We start from the raw sequence: 18,654 nt of genomic DNA, 5'->3' as shown, positions 1-18,654 counted from the left end.
CAAGTCTTAGCCTAATATCGCGAGACTGGTAGAAGCAGGGCTCATGTCAGAAGTGATTGGAAAACAGCAGAATAGTCAGTGTGACTGATGCTTGAGAAGAGAAAGTGAGAAAATACTGGAATAGATAGCAAATAGCCTAAATCAAATGCAGATGTTTTTAATTAATGCACATCACAAAGAGGTATAAATGCTTGTGTGATTTTGCTTGTACTTTGGAGAAACTGAGGCAGAGATGCTCTCTGTCAGCTGTGTTCTTCCCTTACAATTGCATGTTCTGAATAAAGCTGTCTCTGATTTTGTTGCTTCCAACCTGAGAGTGGAGTTAATTTCTTCCACAGCTCTATCTTTGAATAGTGGACAGGAACAGCTAAATCAGCCCAGGGACCCTTAGGTAGAGTCCACACCCTCTCTTACTTTCACAGTGGTCTACATCCAAGCCCCCAGCTTACTGAGTTCTTTTCAGTTGAGGGTGACCCCCCCTCAATGAGGACAGGCTAAGCACAGTTCTGCTCCCCTTTACTCGTACAATAAAGATAACAACACTGATAACATTTCACTACCCAACACCAGCCAAAGTTGATCACTTTGGGTAACACAGATCTGTCTGCTGGATATCTAGGCAGAGTAGGTGTGTTCATGTAAATACAGTCTGCTCCTGAAGTCTTTTCCCCGCTCCAGTTAGCTGTCAGGGGAGAGCTCATTCAGACCCTGCTTGCATATGCATTCTCTTGTCCTGCCTTATTCATCAATTAATGTTGCCAATACCCACGCCGAAACCCTGAATGTATTGTGTCCCTGCTGTGAGTTGTACCCTCAGAGTGATCACTTTGGCCAACAGCTTCTACCTGAAGTATCAAAATGTGTCATTTTAAATTTCATTCAGAAATAAATTCCTCATGTTTCCTCTGAGTGAGAGGCACACATGGTAAATTGTTACTTACATTGCTAAATCTTTTCTAAATACAACCTGGCTCTCCAGGGGTAGGGTGTGGGGAATCATGTTTCACATTTAAACAAAATAGGAATCCACATATATTCCTAAAAAAAAAAAATGGTTTTCTTGGAAATGTATGTTTGCAGCAGACAGCAGTTTATAAAAGGAGAATGCCCAGTCAGTTTTTGTTCTTTTCTATTGAGCAGCATAGGCCCATGTGAGTTCCACTTTTGCATTTGAAGTGTAATGCAGAATCCGTTAAGAGACTGGTGAGTCTGCAGTGAATTCTCGCCATTCCTCGGAGGATGCTCACAGCTCAGTTAACAAGGCTGAAGTTGCATGGCCCCAGGCTACATCTTCTATATTTTGGGGGAACGCAGTACAAAGGTTGAAATCACATTTTTTTTTCTCTCTTAATTTTCATTAGGAACGAATCATTTTTGCTACATGTTAAAATATTTGCAGAATAGTTAGATTCAACCAAAATTCTTCAATTAATTAAATACCTGTCTTATTTTCCCATGTATCTGTTGTTGTTTCAGTGTAGCTGAAATTGAAGGAGTAACTCAGAGAAAGAGCAGCGTACAATATGGTGTATTTGCACAACATTGTGGTTAACTGACATAAGCAAGGGTTCTCACATTTGGCTATATATGATATCCATTGCATAGACACTGAATGAATACTCAAGTATTTCTAAACCAGTATGAAAGTTACAAAAAATGCCTTTTCATAGTGGAAAACTTTCAGTCTGCCAGGTTAACTGTATCAGAGGGGTAGCCGTGTTAGTCTGAATCTGTAAAAAGCAACAGAGGGTCCTGTGGCACCTTTGAGACTAACAGAAGTATTGGGAGCATAAGCTTTCGTGGGTAAGAACCTCACTTCTTCAGATGCAAGTAATGGAAATTTCCATTACTTGCATCTGAAGAAGTGAGGTTCTTACCCACGAAAGCTTATGCTCCCAATACTTCTGTTAGTCTCAAAGGTGCCACAGGACCCTCTGTTGCTTTTTACAGATTAACTGTGAGTGCTGGCAAAGGGATGTAGGTATCAGAGAGCTACATATTCAACCTCCTTGCTAGTATCTGGGCATTGTGAGAATGGCTAATGGTTTGGTAAGAAAGAAATGTATTGTTCCTCAGTCAGTAGCACCTGCTCTCTGCCATGTCATCAAGCTGAAGAAGTGGCTTTGTATTTTCAACCTCCACACTTCACTTTGAAATGTTCATAGGTCACTTATTGCTTGAGATTGCAGAGTTTTCATATAAAAATAATCATATTCCGGAATTGTCAAAGGTAAGAACAAAGTCATTTATTGTCTCATTAATTTTAATGGGGATTTTAAACATCTGAAAGTGTAATAAATAAATAAATCTGCTCAAGACATTTTTAACTACTTAAAGCTGAGAAGGGTTAACTCTTGCCTAAAGAACATCTTTCAAATATATTTCAGAGAGACAGAGAAGTCCAGTTCCTGACAGTTAATTTCATAACATTGAAAGTGTACTGTCATATGCTCCTTGCACATAGAGGGTAACAGGGCTGCTACTGGCAGATCAGACTCCTGTACTAGGTATGGACTGGCTACAGTGCTTCCATGATAAAGAGAGATACAAGAGATGTGTTCTCCGAAGCTTTGTCTATACTGGAATCTGAACAACAAAACTTTTTTGTTATTCAGAGATGTGAAAAAAACACACACACACCTGAACGACAAAAGTTTTGCTGACAAAAAATGCCCATGTGAGTAGCACTTTGTCGGCAGGAGAGCTCTTCTGCCAACAAAAATACCGCCATTTGTTGGGGGTGGAAGTTTTAGACTGGTGGGAGAGCTCTCTCCTGACAACAAACAGCGTCTACACTGCACGTCTTTTAGTGGCATGGCTGTAGCGGCACAGCTGTGTCACTAAAAGGTGCGTAGTGTAGACGTGGCCTGAGTTACTTTAATGCACTATTGGCTATAACGGTTACCAGCTAAGGTAAGATATGTTTCACATGTTGCTCCCTAGTGGCTGACCGTTATAATAGTTTCAGCATTCCATTAGCCTTGACTGACAGATAAATAAATAAAAGCTGAGATCCAGTGCTCTTGTGTCAGCCTTTCTGAAGCCATTGGGGTACCTGACTATGCCACCTATCTTTCAAACTGAGGCAATGTGCCATTTTGAATAACATAGGTCCAGCGGGTGCTACCTGAATGTGGTGCCACTGGAAATAACATCACAGCATTAGACAAAGCTGACTGACCAAGATGGGGCTGTGTGCCCTGAGGTACTATTTTCTGGGGTAGTGGGTATCCTAGAGTGACACACTTTAAAACACTGCCTTTATAACCCAGCACATATTGGAAGATGAAGATGGAAGGAAAACAGTCAGTCTGTGTTGAATACTGAACCATCTTTGAGAAGACGATGCCTTTTTTTATTTACTGGAGGTAGGAATCAAACATTTAATTTAAGAAATATAATGTTTATATTGAATGTACATTGTGAGTTACCATGCAAAAATGTGTGACCTTCCTGACATTGTCTGCATAAGTTTTCATTGACACAATTTTATTTTGCTTAGTGTGGAGGTAATGTATAAATACTGCTATTATTCACATACACTTTTGGAGCTCTTGAACTGAAATATGTCCTACCGTATTAAGACTGCTCTGTGGGGAAAAACTCTTGACTGACTACCTGTCTACTCTCATCAGAGGAAGGTTAACAAAACCAAGTCTGCTCACTAATAGGTAGCAGTGTACTTCACAATGTTTTTTTCTCATTTAATTTTCTCATTTTTCTCTCATTTAAATATGTCCTTAAATACTTTGTAGAACTACATAGTTATTTGTGTTTATTATTTGTCATAGAGTTTAAGGCCAGAAGGGACCCACCAGATCATCTAGCCTGATTTGTATATCATAGGCCACCGACACCACCCAGCTCCTGCACACTGAACCCAACAACCCAAATTAGCTCAAGTTGTATTGCTCTTTTTTCTGCCTTCAATCTCTTCCACACAGCAACTCTTCTTTGTGACCGATCATCAGCATGGAAATGTCTGCGAATGGGCCCAGTCTGCAGTCATTGCTATGGCCCTGATCCTGCAACTGGCTCTCTGGTGGCCCAGGGGTCAGTATAGATCCAGTCGCAAGATGGGGTTCATAGACCAAGAGTGGGATTTTCAAAAGTCCTCATCATTGGCCTGACTCTGCTCCAATGGGAGTTCAGTGGGAGCAAAGTTAGGCCAATGCCTACCACTTTTGAAACCCTCACCCTAATTTCCATTGAAGTCCAGTCCCAGAGTAAGCCCTAAAAATGAAGGTACAGAATGGAAATGGAAATAGTTCAGCTATAGTACAGGATTCCCTTTTCCAGCACTCAGTCCAAAAGCACAAATACTGAAGAGTCAATCGGTTTAGGCTTCAAACTTCAATTCCTTTGTAAAAGACTGATTGATTTAGGGCTACTAGCATGGAATTAACAAAAGATATTTTAAAAAATGTAAACATACCTTTATGATGATGGAAAACCAGCATTACCCTCATGCAGCAGACCCCCTGAATGAAACTAACCAATCTTCAAACCAAACAAAATACAAAAGGCAAACAAATGATAACAAATTAAAATAGATGTTAAAAATTCTCCCAGTTTAATAAAAAAGGTCATTAAAATTTCAAAAGAGATATTTCTGATGGCATTCCTTAAAAAGCACATATTGTGGTTATCCAATTTATCCATTTTGGAACTCACTCCTTTAAATCCTAATTAGAGCAATTTCTACATCAGTTATATTCTTTGTGAGCACAGTTTTTTCAGTATCCTTCTGTTAGACAAATAAATAAGCATGTCTCAAATGCTGGCCAAGAGTTTGAGTATACTGTGGCGGTATTTTCCTTAGTGTAGCTAGCTCTATGATGGTCACTGTGGAATATTAAAGATTGGAAATCAATAGCACAGTTGGATTTTTTTATAGCATGCTTTAAGAATAATTACTAATACCATAGTCCTCAGCATGTCAATATTTACATCAGCAAAAACTGGCCTTGACAAATTAATAATATGAACAGTTGACTTACTTAAAACTGTTGGACTGGAAAGCTAAATGCCAGGCAAGTAATTTATTGCATAATAAGTAAGGTTCTGTGGAAAGTTCGCATGGGTCATTATAAAGCTTTGAAACATATGCCACTACTCAGGGAAACAGGCACATTAACATTCTACCCCCCTTTCCCTTTTGCTTTTTCCAAAAGCAAATATAATATGCTGTGAAAGGAAAACCAAAAGTGGCCATAATCGACCTTTAGATCTAATCTTGTATGGCTCCTGTCACCATGGTATCTGAGCACCTCAGACATGAATGAATTCCTCCTCCTAGGGAAGTATTATTTTTCCCAGGGAACTGAAGCATGTAAGGCTCTGATCCTGCAGCAGGGTCTGCTGGACTGGACTCCTGCAGACCCTCACTGACTTCACTCTGCCTCCTCACTGGCGTAGGGTACATGCTAGCAGATCCTGATGCAGAACTAGGGGTCTAATCTTGGCTAAAAGCATGTAGAAAGTCTGTGTCTGAGACAGGAATTGAGTTCAAAGCTCCTGAGTCCCCGTCCAGTGTCTTAACTGCAAGTCATAATTTCCCCCTTTAATAATATTGCCCAGGCTGATAAGCTAGGGCAGAGTTTGGTTCTCAGTCCCTACCAAAGAGTTTTCATATGAACCTTTGTAAAACTCCGGCATCTCAAAATTCTGAGACTTTGGGACACCCAATTACAACAAATATTGTGGATGTGCAAAAAATTACTTTTCCTTCACTTTCTTTGTTAACCAACTAAATGGTCCTTCCAATGATAGATATTTTGATGTGTGTTAGTACTTCTGGCTGTTTTTCAGGTTCCTGCTTGTATTTTTACTAAATTATAAAGTGCACTCGCTCTGTTTGGGGTGACACTAAAGAACCATTCATGTGTCGTTTGTGGTGTTGGGAAGGGAAGCAGGGCCCTTTTATATGGTAATTTATCTTCTCTTTAATAGTTCAGTGTCTCAGAACATAACGTATTCAAATGGCTTTGTGTAGGAAAAAAGACTATGGGTTCCAATGTCGTATTTCCACTGACTCCTGCTTTGTAGCTGAAAGAGAATCTGGTTTGCAAGCTAACACAGCACCCATATATGCTGGAGAAGAGATGGTGATATCAGTGGGGTTAAATTACAGCTTGGAGGACCATACAAACAGGAAAAAGAGTGATGCCACAGCATATTAATACATTTACTGTGTGATTTAAAAGAGTTTCCTGAAGTAATAATAAAGAAGAAAGAGAGAAGCAGGTAATACCATGTTGAGGAGAGTACACATCTAGAGATGAGCTGGTGCAGAAATACCCAACACACACAGATATCTCCAAACCTCCTTTGTCTGTGGCTTTGTCTTCGTGTTTCTATGCAGCTCAAACACAATGTATTATTTTTAAGGGAAATTTAAATATTTTAACTCCTATGATGGATTGTTGTAAGAGGGAACCCATTCAATATTTTACAAAGCACTGTGGAGTACGCTAAGGCAAAGCAAAAGCTCCTGGAACTCATCCCTTCCTGAGAAAGCACTGCAGTCTTTTAGACAAAAGATCAGAGCAAAATACAAAGTTTAATTGCATTACCCCCCACAGCCACAAGAGGGGGTTTGAAGAACACAATCTGTTTTGGAACTGCATCAGGAGCCCCTGCTTTAGTGCATTATACAACTCTACAGAGTCCTCATATATTGTCTCCAGTAACATGTATACTGCTTAGGAAGACACACACTATGGAAATGTTTTTCACACCTTTGTGTTGTATGCCCTACCTATTGGGAGAAAGGGGAGGGAAGGGAAGGAGCTGCATGTTTTAAACCCATTAAGACATTTTATGCCACAGCAAGCTAAAATAGTTCTCTAATGATACGATGAAACATATCCTAAATTGGAATACAATATACAGCCTCCTATGCAGGATATAATTAGCTGTAACTTTCCTTTCTGCAAGGTGCCATCTGACATAACTACAGTGGCATGGCTTTTGAATAGAAGAAATCACCCAAGTTTGAGAGGTTTTCCCACAGTAATTCTATGCTTTCTGAGAGGCTAGCTTTGATGCACATAGAACCCTTCAAAGATGTATAAATAACAATACTTTCTTCTTCACCTTCTATTTCCCATGCCACCTTCTTCCTGTTTTCTTGAAGCATCTCATCAGATCAGGCGTGTCTCCTGTTATAACCCCGGTAGGTTCCCACTTCCCATTAATGTTCTGATTCCGTTCCATTTTTCTTTCTCCTGTGCATTTTGCTCAGTTCTTTTGGTGTTGTATGAAATAACAATTCTGTAACTAAGAATACAATATACTTGCATACCCATTTAATTTGCTTTTATTCTTCCTTTTAGAGGACTTAATTACTGCCTTTTAAACTTCCAGGTTAGACCAGCAGGGCACAGAAGTGCTGTTCATCAAAACCAGTGTACTGATGCTGATGCATAAACTGCCTGGCATGGGATACAACAGAATGCCACAGGTTCATTATTGTTTTTGACACATGATTTTGGAGAATGGGAATGTTAAATCCATGATCACTTGAGACTTTATTCTGTCATTTGATATACACAGGCACCTTCCTTCACTTTTTTTCTTTTTTTTCCCCCCCAAACAGTAAATTTTCTGTCCCTCAGGGAAAAACACAGGCTGCGAGTTATTTTAAGTTATTCCCCCCCCCCCCCAAAGATATTACCAAGCAATGGTATGTTACTGAAATGTGATGAGTCAATAGAGTCAGGGTAAACTTTTCAAAAGTGCCTACATGATTTAGGTGCCTAAGTCTCATTTTCAAAAGTCAGGGCCAAGACTTTTAAAAATAACTAGTGATTTTTGGGTAACCTAGTTTTTGGGTGTCTGACTTGGGGCACCTTAAAGGGGCCTGATTTTCAGAAAATGCAGAGTGCGTCCATGCTGAAAATCAGGCCACTTTAAGGTGCCTTATGTTGGACGCCAAAAATGGAGGCACCCGGAATCATAGTCTCTGTTGAAAATCTGGGTCTTAGGCACTTAGGAATGATAAGTTTCATTGAAAGTTAATGGGACCTAGGGTATATATACATAGCAAGGCAGGTCATAGCATTCCTTCCTTAGCAGATAGACAAAAAGAACACATAAAACTGACTGATATAGGAGCTACAGAGCAGTATGTTGTGTTGCTTCTCCTGAGCCTATCCAAATGCAGCTACTGAAATGGAAAGAGGCAAATGCGTTGCTCTTCACTTCTCAAAGAAACCTGGGCTCCCCTAATTTGGAAATAGTGAAGAAGTGGAAGTGGTGGTTCTGTATCTTACAGACTTCACATCAGCACTCTCCTGGGAGTCATATATGAGACTTTTTTTCAGATTGAGCTAAATCTATTGTCATATGAAGAATCAAACCAGTTAATTTTGGTATAATTTGGTCTATCTTGGGCCTTTCTCTTTCTACAGATCTTTGGTGTCTTCAATGTTGCTTCTGTGCTGTGTCCATCTTTGGAAAGCACTTTTAATTTCATCCTAACATACAGTCACAAAGGACCTGAAGAAAAGCACATGCCAGAATGGGATTGAATTTGAAAGGCTGGTGGCCAAGAATAAAGTAATTATTTTTGACTGCTTTTTAGAACTCAAGCAACCTAGACATCTGATACACGACCTTGCAATATAGCACAAAATGGAGCAGAGCACAGGCAACAATGCAGGTGAGATTGATTTAATTCTGAATTTTAATTTTTGAAAGGCGCGTAGGAGATTAGTGAACATTCCATTCATCTATTTAATGAGGCACTTTGGACCTTGGACAAATTTTGTTTAGTGAGTGCAGCTCATATTTAAAGCATATTAATACACACTTCAATTTTCAGAACCATGATGCTTAATGCAAAATGTGTTTTTTAGCTACATGCCTTAGCAGGCAGAGTCAGGCTGCAAGCATCATTGATGTACATATTGGTGGACTACATTGAAAGCCGGATATGATGAGCTCCCTCATTACCTAGTGGGGAATTGAGAGAGCTCAGCATCTTACAGGATTGGGCCCTTCGCCATAATTTCCAGTGCCATTTATTTTCAGTGAGTTTTTAACCCCGTCCTTAAAGCAATGGAAGTGAATGTGACATGCCTGGTTTGAATTAATTATTTGTATTACAGCAGCGACCAAAGGACCTTGTCAGGATCAGGGCTCCATTGTTATAGTCACAGTAGGAACACATCCAAAGGCCTGGATTCTGCCTTGAAGAGCTTACAATGAGAGATGATCAGAAAATGTTGGGGATTTTTCTGTGGAAAATTCTGATTTTACATCAAAAAACTGCTTTTGGGCTAGCTAGATTTCAGCTTTTCAATAAAACGTTGAACTTTTTGGAAGAAAGCAGAAACTTTTTGCAAAAAATTGTTTAGTCAAAACCCCCAAGTTTCTGTCAAACAGTTTTGATCAGACAAAGAACTCTTTATTCTGTGTTTCCCAAGGTGGCAAGATCCCCTTTCAAGTTTTTTTCCTTCTTTCAGTGATTATACCTATATATAGTGCACATCAGGATCGTGCATGTGCATGTGCCCAGGACTGGAGATTTTTCCCTAGCAGTATATGTGAGGTCTGCACATGTGCCCCCTCCCCACCCCTGTCCTCTTCACCGAGGGACTAAAGGGAACTGCTGGACTGCCACCATCTTAGTTCCTTCTACTGCTCGTGGTATAGGGCAGAGCTTCAGTGTTCTTGGTGACATCAGCTTTTTCCTGTAAAAAGTTTTAAAACTCTCAGATAAGTTTGTAGTATACTTAGTGAACAAATACCATCAAGTTTGTTTCTCTTCCTCACTCCTCCTCAACATGCCTTTTTGGTTTTGTTTTTTTGATTTTTAACTTTGAGGTGGGGAAGCTAACTTAAATAGGTGAGTTCACCTGCTGTTATTTTGAGGCTGGTGAGATCTCTTGTCTCTTTGCTGTGTTCTGGGAGCCAGACCCTGAGTCATGGTCCTACTGTAAGAAAGCTCTATATACCCTGAGCACCTTGTGATTTGAGCTGTGGAAGGCAGCTGCCATGGTGGAGTAGAGGGATTTCTCAGGTAACCTGGGCCTGGTCCATGGAGTATGGTGACTATTAGGACAAAACCCTTGACTTTTGATTCTGTATTCCATGGGAAGCCAATGTAGAGAGTGGAGCACTGGCATGTACTCAGTGACCCGAGTTGCTGAGCAGGCAGGCTGCTGCATTCTGAACTAGGTGGACCTTTTTTCAGCATCAGCAGCTTCATACCTAGGTATAATGACATGAAATAGTCCAGCCTTAGAGACAGTGAATCCATGGATCATAGTGGCCAAATCAGAGTCTCCCAGCAAGCCATCAGAGGGTGGTTTTTAGCAGCCATAGTTATGTGGATGTCTAGAATTATTAATGCAGAATCCAGAAGGACTGTCCTGATAATTGGAAGACAGAATCCCTTGATGAAGAGTGATATTATAGACAATGATGAGTTCTCTTTCTTTCCTGGCATAACTTACATCTTGCCCAATCGAGACACCCAGTTTATGTACCCTTATCTTGTGACCAATTCATTACCGTACCATAAGCAATTCCATACATTAGACATGGCCTGCAAGTGTCCTGATTCACCTTTGACACAGCGTGGCATAGCTTCAGTGAGCACCACCAGTGAAGATTTAGAAGGAACCTAATAGAAATTTGTTAGAACATTCCTATGCTCACCATGCTGTCCTAGGTTGGGCATTCTGTTTGCCTATGATGGTCCCTGCCAGTCTCCAAACCTTCTGGCCAGACCAGGGACTCAACTCATGAGTCCTCCTAATATTGTGAAAATAGGACAAGCTGTCTCACCAACAGCCAGGTGAGAGGGGCTCTGTGACATAGGGGAAGTGTCCACTCTCTGGTTAAGAGATCTCTTCCTCTGCTCCAGCATTGGTCTGAGGTCTATGATGGGGAGATTGATTTATCTGCACTCTGTCCATGAATATCCTTAGACCAAACCCTGCACAGTATTATGAAATAACATCATTAGGTACACTCTTGGTATATTGTTCAGCCTCTGACTGTAAAGAAGGCAACTTTAAGGACCTAACTTAAGGAGAACTGTGTTACTTTACACTGGGCTGTAGTCCACGAAAGCTTATGCTCTAATAAATTTGTTAGGCTCTAAGGTGCCACAAGTACTCCTGTTTTTTTTTTTTGCGGATACAGACTAACATGGCTGCTACTCTGAAACTTTACACTGTGACACTGATATTGTAGTTTTATGAACAGGAGACTATGTTCTGTATTGCGTGCGCTAAGCACACAGGCTTCATCTAAATATCATCTCAGGTTGAACAGAATATTTAAGCCCTTTGGGGCACGAACTGTCTTTTTGTTCTGTGTTCATACAATGCCCAACACAATGGGGTCTTAGTGCATGATTAGAGCTCTTAGGTGCTATGATAAAACAAATAATAAATTTAATAGTGACTGCAGAGGGATTGTCCCATATGTTGTCTACATGTTAGGGGTCGATTTTCTTTTCCCCTGTCCTCACTGGTATTCCACACCGAGCCCATTTACAAAGCCCACAAAACTACTCTGTGTGTGTGTGAATTTCACTCTCCGTGCTGGGCTTTGTTTGGTCAGGTAGGTTTCACTTCTGCCTTTTGCCTTCTCTGATGTTTAGAGTTTTCCCTGAGGAGGATAATTCAGTTTCTTTCTTCACACAGAAAGTTAATACAGACACTAGATACCTTGCACAGACTTCAAAAGAGAGCTCTGAAAAATACTTTGCAGCCCTTAAGAAAAGAAACTTTGCAGTGAAGATAATACATTTAGGGAAGGGGGAAGGCTAGGTGGGGACCCTACTGTTTCTGAAATGTAATACTTCTCCATTGCTGATCATGCCAGGTGTCGTCAGCTGCTTGGTTGATTTCAGTGGTGTGTGTGAAGAACAGCATGCCCTGGAAACATTCCTGATCAACCCACAAATCAAAACAGAAATGGAAGCCACTGGGGGATTGTCTACATTTAAAATGCTGCAGCGGTTCAGCTGCACTGTTATAGTGCTTTAGTGAAGACACTACCTATGCAGGTAGGAGGGGCTCTCCCATCAGCGTAGGTCATCCACCGCCCTGAGAGGTGGTAGCTAATTCAATGGGGAATCCTCCCATCAATGTAGTTCTGTCTACACCAGGGGTTAGGTCAGTTTAACTGCGTCGCTCAGGGGTGTGGATTTTTCACATCTCTGAGTGACGTATACCGACCTAATTTCCTAGTGTAGACCTGACCTGATTGAGAATTGGAGCCTGGAAACAGCATCCCTCCTCTTGGGCATGCAAATGTAAATGTGGTAAAGGGGCTTGACCCTGTATGGGGATATATGTGTTAGGGTGTGATCAGGGTGAATGCATGGTCAGTTTTCTATGGAGAGGAGACAGCCCCTACCTCTGAGGAAGTGAATGGAGGTGGCCCCTCCCCTGGGAGAGAGGGGAAGAGACAGTTGGAGGAGAATTGAGGGTGGTTGAGGGCCAGAGGCAGGAAGTGGGGAGCCTAACAGAGAGAAACAAACAGAGTCTGGGAGTAAACAGAAGGAGAGGCAGGTGGAAGGGAACAAGGGCAGCCAGATGGACAGAGGAGGACATAAGGCAGCTAGAGGAACAAAGGGAAACTGGAGCTGAGAGAAACTAAGAGTAAGTGACAGGTTTCAGAGTAACAGCCGTGTTAGTCTGTATCCGCAAAAAGAAGAACAGGAGTACTTGTGGCACCTTAGAGACTAACAAATTTATTAGAGCATAAGCTTTCGTGGACTACAGCCCACTTCTTCGGATGCATATAGAATGGAACATATAATGAGGAGATATATATACACACATACAGAGAGCATAAACAGGTGGGAGTTGTCTTACCAACTCTGAGAGGCCAATTAATTAAGAGAAAAAAAAAAAAAAAAAAAAAACTTTTGAAGTGATAATCAAGCTAGCCGAGTACAGACAGTGTGATAAGAAGTGTGAGAGTACTTACAAGGGGAGATAGTCAACGTTTGTAATGGCTCAGCCATTCCCAGTCCTTATTCAAACCGGAGTTGATTGTGTCTAGTTTGCATATCAATTCTAGCTCTGCAGTCTCTCTTTGGAGTCTGTTTTTGAAGTTTTTCTGTTGTAATATAGCCACCCGGACAGTCTCTACGCAAAAGAATTAATGGACACAAATCTGACATCAGGAATCAAAATACTCAAAAACCAGTGGGAGAACACTTTAACCTGTCTGGTCATTCAGTGACAGACCTGCGGGTGGCTATATTACAACAGAAAAACTTCAAAAACAGACTCCAAAGAGAGACTGCAGAGCTAGAATTGATATGCAAACTAGACACAATCAACTCCGGTTTGAATAAGGACTGGGAATGGCTGAGCCATTACAAACGTTGACTATCTCCCCTTGTAAGTACTCTCACACTTCTTATCACACTGTCTGTACTCGGCTAGCTTGATTATCACTTCAAAAGTTTTTTTTTTTTTTTTTTTTTTCTCTTAATTAATTGGCCTCTCAGAGTTGGTAAGACAACTCCCACCTGTTTATGCTCTCTGTATGTGTGTATATATATCTCCTCATTATATGTTCCATTCTATATGCATCCGAAGAAGTGGGCTGTAGTCCACGAAAGCTTATGCTCTAATAAATTTGTTAGTCTCTAAGGTGCCACAAGTACTCCTGTTCTTCTTTTTAAGAGTAAGTGGAGAGACTGAGATTGAGCAGCACAGACAGACATGCAGAAGATGATCTCTTTAGTTTAAGGCCGGCTAGTCAAGTCAGTCTGGTGTGTTTCTGAGTGTCCATTCCTGATCATTGGTTCTGGTCATCTCCTACCATTGATTCACGTAGTCCTGGAGATCTGGAACAGGAGAACCAAAGGTCCTTTCAGATCCTGTCGGTCCAGTCTAATGTGCACCCCCGCAAGCAAGCACCACTGGAGTTGAGTCCATCTTCAGGAAGTCATGGGAGGTGCCTGAGGCTCAAAGATTGATTTGGGCATTAAAGAGTAGCCTGAGAGAAACTTGGGGAAAGGGAACCTTGAACTAGGAAAATAAAAAACCTTATAAGATAATAGCCTGTGCATACAAATACAGGTATAGATATGTTTCTTTATTTAGAGGGTTATATTTAGTTAACTACACTTAGTAGTTAGTGTATGTGTGTGTGTGTAGACATATTTGAACTGTTATACATTTTATTATTATAGATATCCTTCATCCATTTAATGTTGTTGTAGATAGGAGGAATCCAGTTCCATTTATTCTGGTTTAAATTAAACCACTGTTATGTTTTTTGACAACCAGTTGCATTATTTTAGCTACCACTAAATAACTTTTTATCATGGTGTAACACTCTCCCTCCCAAGCTCTCTCCTGCTTGGGTAAATTATACCACCACTGTCCTGGACCATTACTACATTAATCAGTGATTTTGGGATCAGGTGACCCTTGTGTTATAATTTGAAATACATCCAATAATTCTCCTCTGAGACGTCTATTTACACAAGGCTTCAAATGCAGCAGAAATTCCCTATATCCACAACAAGGGGGACCCCACGCTTCCCTTTATGGCACAGTGCAGCTCTTGGCTGCAATCTGGAGGAGGTATTGTGGAGGGGTTGGGGTTACCCATTGTCTGCATTGTGCGGAACTCCTGGGGTGATGTCCTGAGTATGGATAGTGGTGCGGGTCATAAGCCCCACTCCTTCCCCCAAAGTGGAGTATCAGCTGTGCAGACAGCTGATGGAGGATTCCATCCCTCACCCCATTACCTGTTCATGCAGAGCCCAGCCCTCTTACAAAGCCTGTGCTCCATGGCGCAGGAAAAGGCTCTATATGCTAAATGCTATTTCTCTGAACCTTGAACAACGTGATGTGTTGTTTATTTGTGACAAAGAAAAGAACAGTCCATAAAGGCTAAGGGGCTTTGTTCTGGATAACAAGAGAGGCTTGGGGAGATTACTTGCAGCTACTGCTCCGACATGTGGGCTGAAATAATCACCACTTCTGGTTCACGACCATCATGTGTGGATTTTGGGCCCAGCTGTAGATCCTACATAATATCCCCTGGACTGAATTTTCCCCTGTACCCCTCAGCGCAGCTGATCCCAAGTCCACAGGGCTCATGAGGGCTAGCTGTAGGGTTGCCAGGTGTCCAGTTTTTGATCAGAGTGCCCAGAAACCCCTACTGTACCCTGAACCCCTCATTTCTGGCCCCACCCAGAGCCCTCTCCCCTCCTGCATCCCTGCCCCAGCCCGGTGAAAGTGAGTGAGGGTGGGGGAGAGCAAGTGCCAGAAGGGGAATGGAGTGAGTGGGAGTGTGGCCTGGGAGAAGGGGCAGTGCAGGAGGTGGAGCAAAAGTGTTCACTTTTGTGCAATTAGAAAGTTGGCCACCCTTTACCCTAGCTAGCTGGCCTTGTGCCAGACCGCCATTCCATGCTGGCCTCATTCTAATCACCGACTCATGTTCCATTGACTTCAATGAGAGCAGGATTGGCTCTCACATCTCAAAGCTGAGGGCCTAGGGCACCACTTTGATATTGTGTTAGCTGAAATAGTTTATTACTTTTCCCTTTAAAATAACATATTATTGTATTTATTGTTTGAATTGTGATAAGATGCCCTAGTTGCAGCCAGGACCCCATTGTGCTAGGCACTGTACAAACACAGAACAAAAAGATGGCCCCTCCCCCCCCCAAGAATGTACAAAGACAACAGATGAGGTGCAGACAGATCACAAGCAAAGAGTGCTGATCAGCGTGACTACAAATGTCTTCACTCATAGCAAGGAAAAGCCTACCTCCTTATTGCATGTTGACTTGAATCCGAGGCAGCAAATCACAGTAAACTAAAATAAAGCTCTCAAGGGGAAAGATCCTAATCCTTGCTCAGGCCCCTCTATTCTGGATTGGCAAAAGGGGTTGTAAAAGCCCTGGTTCCAGCTGGAGGGAGAATCCTGCCAGCACAGGCACTCGGAAGCAGCCAGCCATAAGGCTGCCTTTCGAGGAACCCCTTGCAATCCCTGCCCTGGGGGAAGTGTTCCGGGAGCCAGACTTGGGGTAGGAGGTTGTATGAGGAGGTGTGCAGAGATTCTAGGCACCATTGTGCGCTGTGGTTCATAGGGAAGCCCCAAGGAGGCTGCCGTAACTTAAACAGGCCCTCAGGGCTGTCTCAAATATGTCAGGGCCCCAGAGCAGCTGAGGATCAGTAAGGCACAAAGGAAGCTTAAAGCCACTATAGTCCCCTATTCCCCCTTGACTGCAAGTTCTGCACAGCGCCTCCTAATTAGGAGCTTTATTTGCATCACGTGTGCTTTTTCTATGAGAAGATAAATTGTGACAAATTTGCAATTTTTAAAATCTCTGCTATTAAAAATCTGTTATTCCACTTTGCCAGGATTTTGATGTATCAAATGGTGTGGTTTCAAACAGATCTAATAATTATATCGTTTGTTAGAATCCTGTCTCTTTTTTATTATTATTTAGGCAGTTTAAACTAGCCTAAATTAGTGTTTACTTCTTTTCTCCTCTTCTCTCCTGACAGGTAGAGGGGAGTCGACAACAAGAGGTTGTGTTTCAGGATCTTCGTACCAGAGCTCTCAAGTATCTGTCATGTTTTTCTCTTCTCTCATGGCAAAGCAGGTAATGTGAAGAAATGCAGTTGATCCATTCCCTGTGGTTTTTAATAGAAAAGCCCATTCAGTCCTTGATGGTGGGACATTTTACATGAGGAGCTGTTCAGTCAAGTGTTTGTTTGTTATTGAGTTGAAGCTGCACAGGATTTTCTCAAGAGCTGCAGTCACTTTTTGATCCGAGCAGCCCTTGCGAATGCATCCTGTTGACCTGGCATTCAGCAAGTATTTTACTTTTGTGCCCCTATGCTCCATGATGAGCCCTATTGAGATAGTTACTGTCAGGCACTGGGTGATCTGGCCGGGTGGCTAGAGCCATAGTCAAGAACAGGTACTAAAGGTCAAAGTAGCTGTAGAATCAGGAACTGACTCACGGTAGTGCTGAAACCAGGGTTTGTGGGCAGGCCGTGAGTCATAACTGGGGTCAGAGTCCATAGACAAGCCAAATCAGGATTGTAGTCAGAGTCTGGATACAGGTCAAAGCTGTAAAAAGCAACAGAGAGTCCTGTGGCACCTTTAAGACTAACAGATGTATTGGAGCATAAGCTTTCGTGGGTGAATACCCACTTTGTCAGATGCAAGGGACATGACATGCGTCTGATGAAGTGGGCATTCACCCACGAAAGCTTATGCTCCAATACATCTGTTAGTCTTAAAGGTGCCACAAGACTCTCTGTTGCTTTTTACAGATCCAGTCTAACATGGTTACCCCTCTGATACTTGAGGCCAAAGCTGGTTGGAGTCAGTCTGGGGGTCAGGTAGTGGGTGCAGTAACAGAGTTGGAGAATAGGGCACGGACCAGGCTGAAGTGAGTTGAAACAAGGCTCGGGCAAGGCTGGGGCGGGAACAGGAACCGGATCAAGAGCCGACTGGAAGCCTAGGGAGTCTGTAACACTGAGGCAGCAGGAGGGTTCCTGGCTCAGTAGCACGGTTGCACAGGCTAACCTCAGGTTCTGGTGGGGTAAGTGAAATACCTGTGCCTGTGGTTCATCTGACCTGGGCCCCACTCAAGGATAGGCTGCTGCAGCATGCCTGCGGGTTGAGTCTTTGTGGGAGGGGTGAATTGTGGCAGCTGAGTCAACAGCCCTGGTGTGGCTACAGATTTGCTTCACAGTTACTGTAGCTGCCAAGCTCTGCTCCTGGGGATTCTTATTCACTTAAGGTCTTGGTTTTCTGATGGGCTTCACAGCTCACAATAACTAAATGGATGAAGAAATTAGTAACTGACCCACCACTGCTATGACAAATAGATTTTCCTTGATGCCACATTTGTTCTTACTAGGGTGGATGAACTCGTTTTGCCTAACTTCACACCCAAGTTTGATTCCAGTGTGTTTGGGTTTGTGTTCTTCGTGGGAGCAGGGGGAGGAGGGATCAAAGTGGAAAATGTAGCCCAGAGTGAAATACAAATAAAGAGATTATTCCACATTGGAACGTGGAAGGGGAAATATGTCCCAGCCCACATCATGCATAACTAGGCCATGTACTGGTTTCCCTGTCAGGCTTGACAAAAGTCCTGGCTAGGATGATTTAGTTAGGATTAAGTCCTGCTTTGAGCAGGGGGTTGGACTAGATGACCTCCTGAGGTCCCTTCCAACCCTGATATTCTATGATTCTATGATTCTATGATAGGGTGTGATAGGATTGCATCCCCTCCCGCAGGATTTGGAGAAGATCTGGAACCACCTCGTGGCCTCAGTTACAGCCTCAGGCATGCAGTAAATCCATGACTTCTGCACCCCGGCTCTGTTGGGAGGAGGATGATCAGTCAAATAATCACCATTTATTTATTTAGTCATTGTGATAGTGCCTAGGGGGGCTCAGTCATGGACCACAGCCTCACTGTGTGAGGTGCTGTACAAACACAGAACAAAAAGACAGCCTCAAAGAATCTGTCATAAAACCCATTTTCACTCCTTGACTGATCCACCCCCATCCCTCCCTGCACAAGGGATGCAGAGAGCCCACATGGAGCACAGCTCTTCAGCTCACAACTGGGGCTGAGTTGCTGTGTTAGGTGCTTAGTGCTTTTCACAATAATGCTAAAGACATTGG

The sequence above is a fragment of the Malaclemys terrapin genome, chromosome 2 (genome assembly GCF_027887155.1).
Source record: "Malaclemys terrapin pileata isolate rMalTer1 chromosome 2, rMalTer1.hap1, whole genome shotgun sequence".
Classification (NCBI taxonomy): domain Eukaryota; kingdom Metazoa; phylum Chordata; order Testudines; family Emydidae; genus Malaclemys; species Malaclemys terrapin.
Note: the sequence above shows the minus strand (reverse complement) of the source record.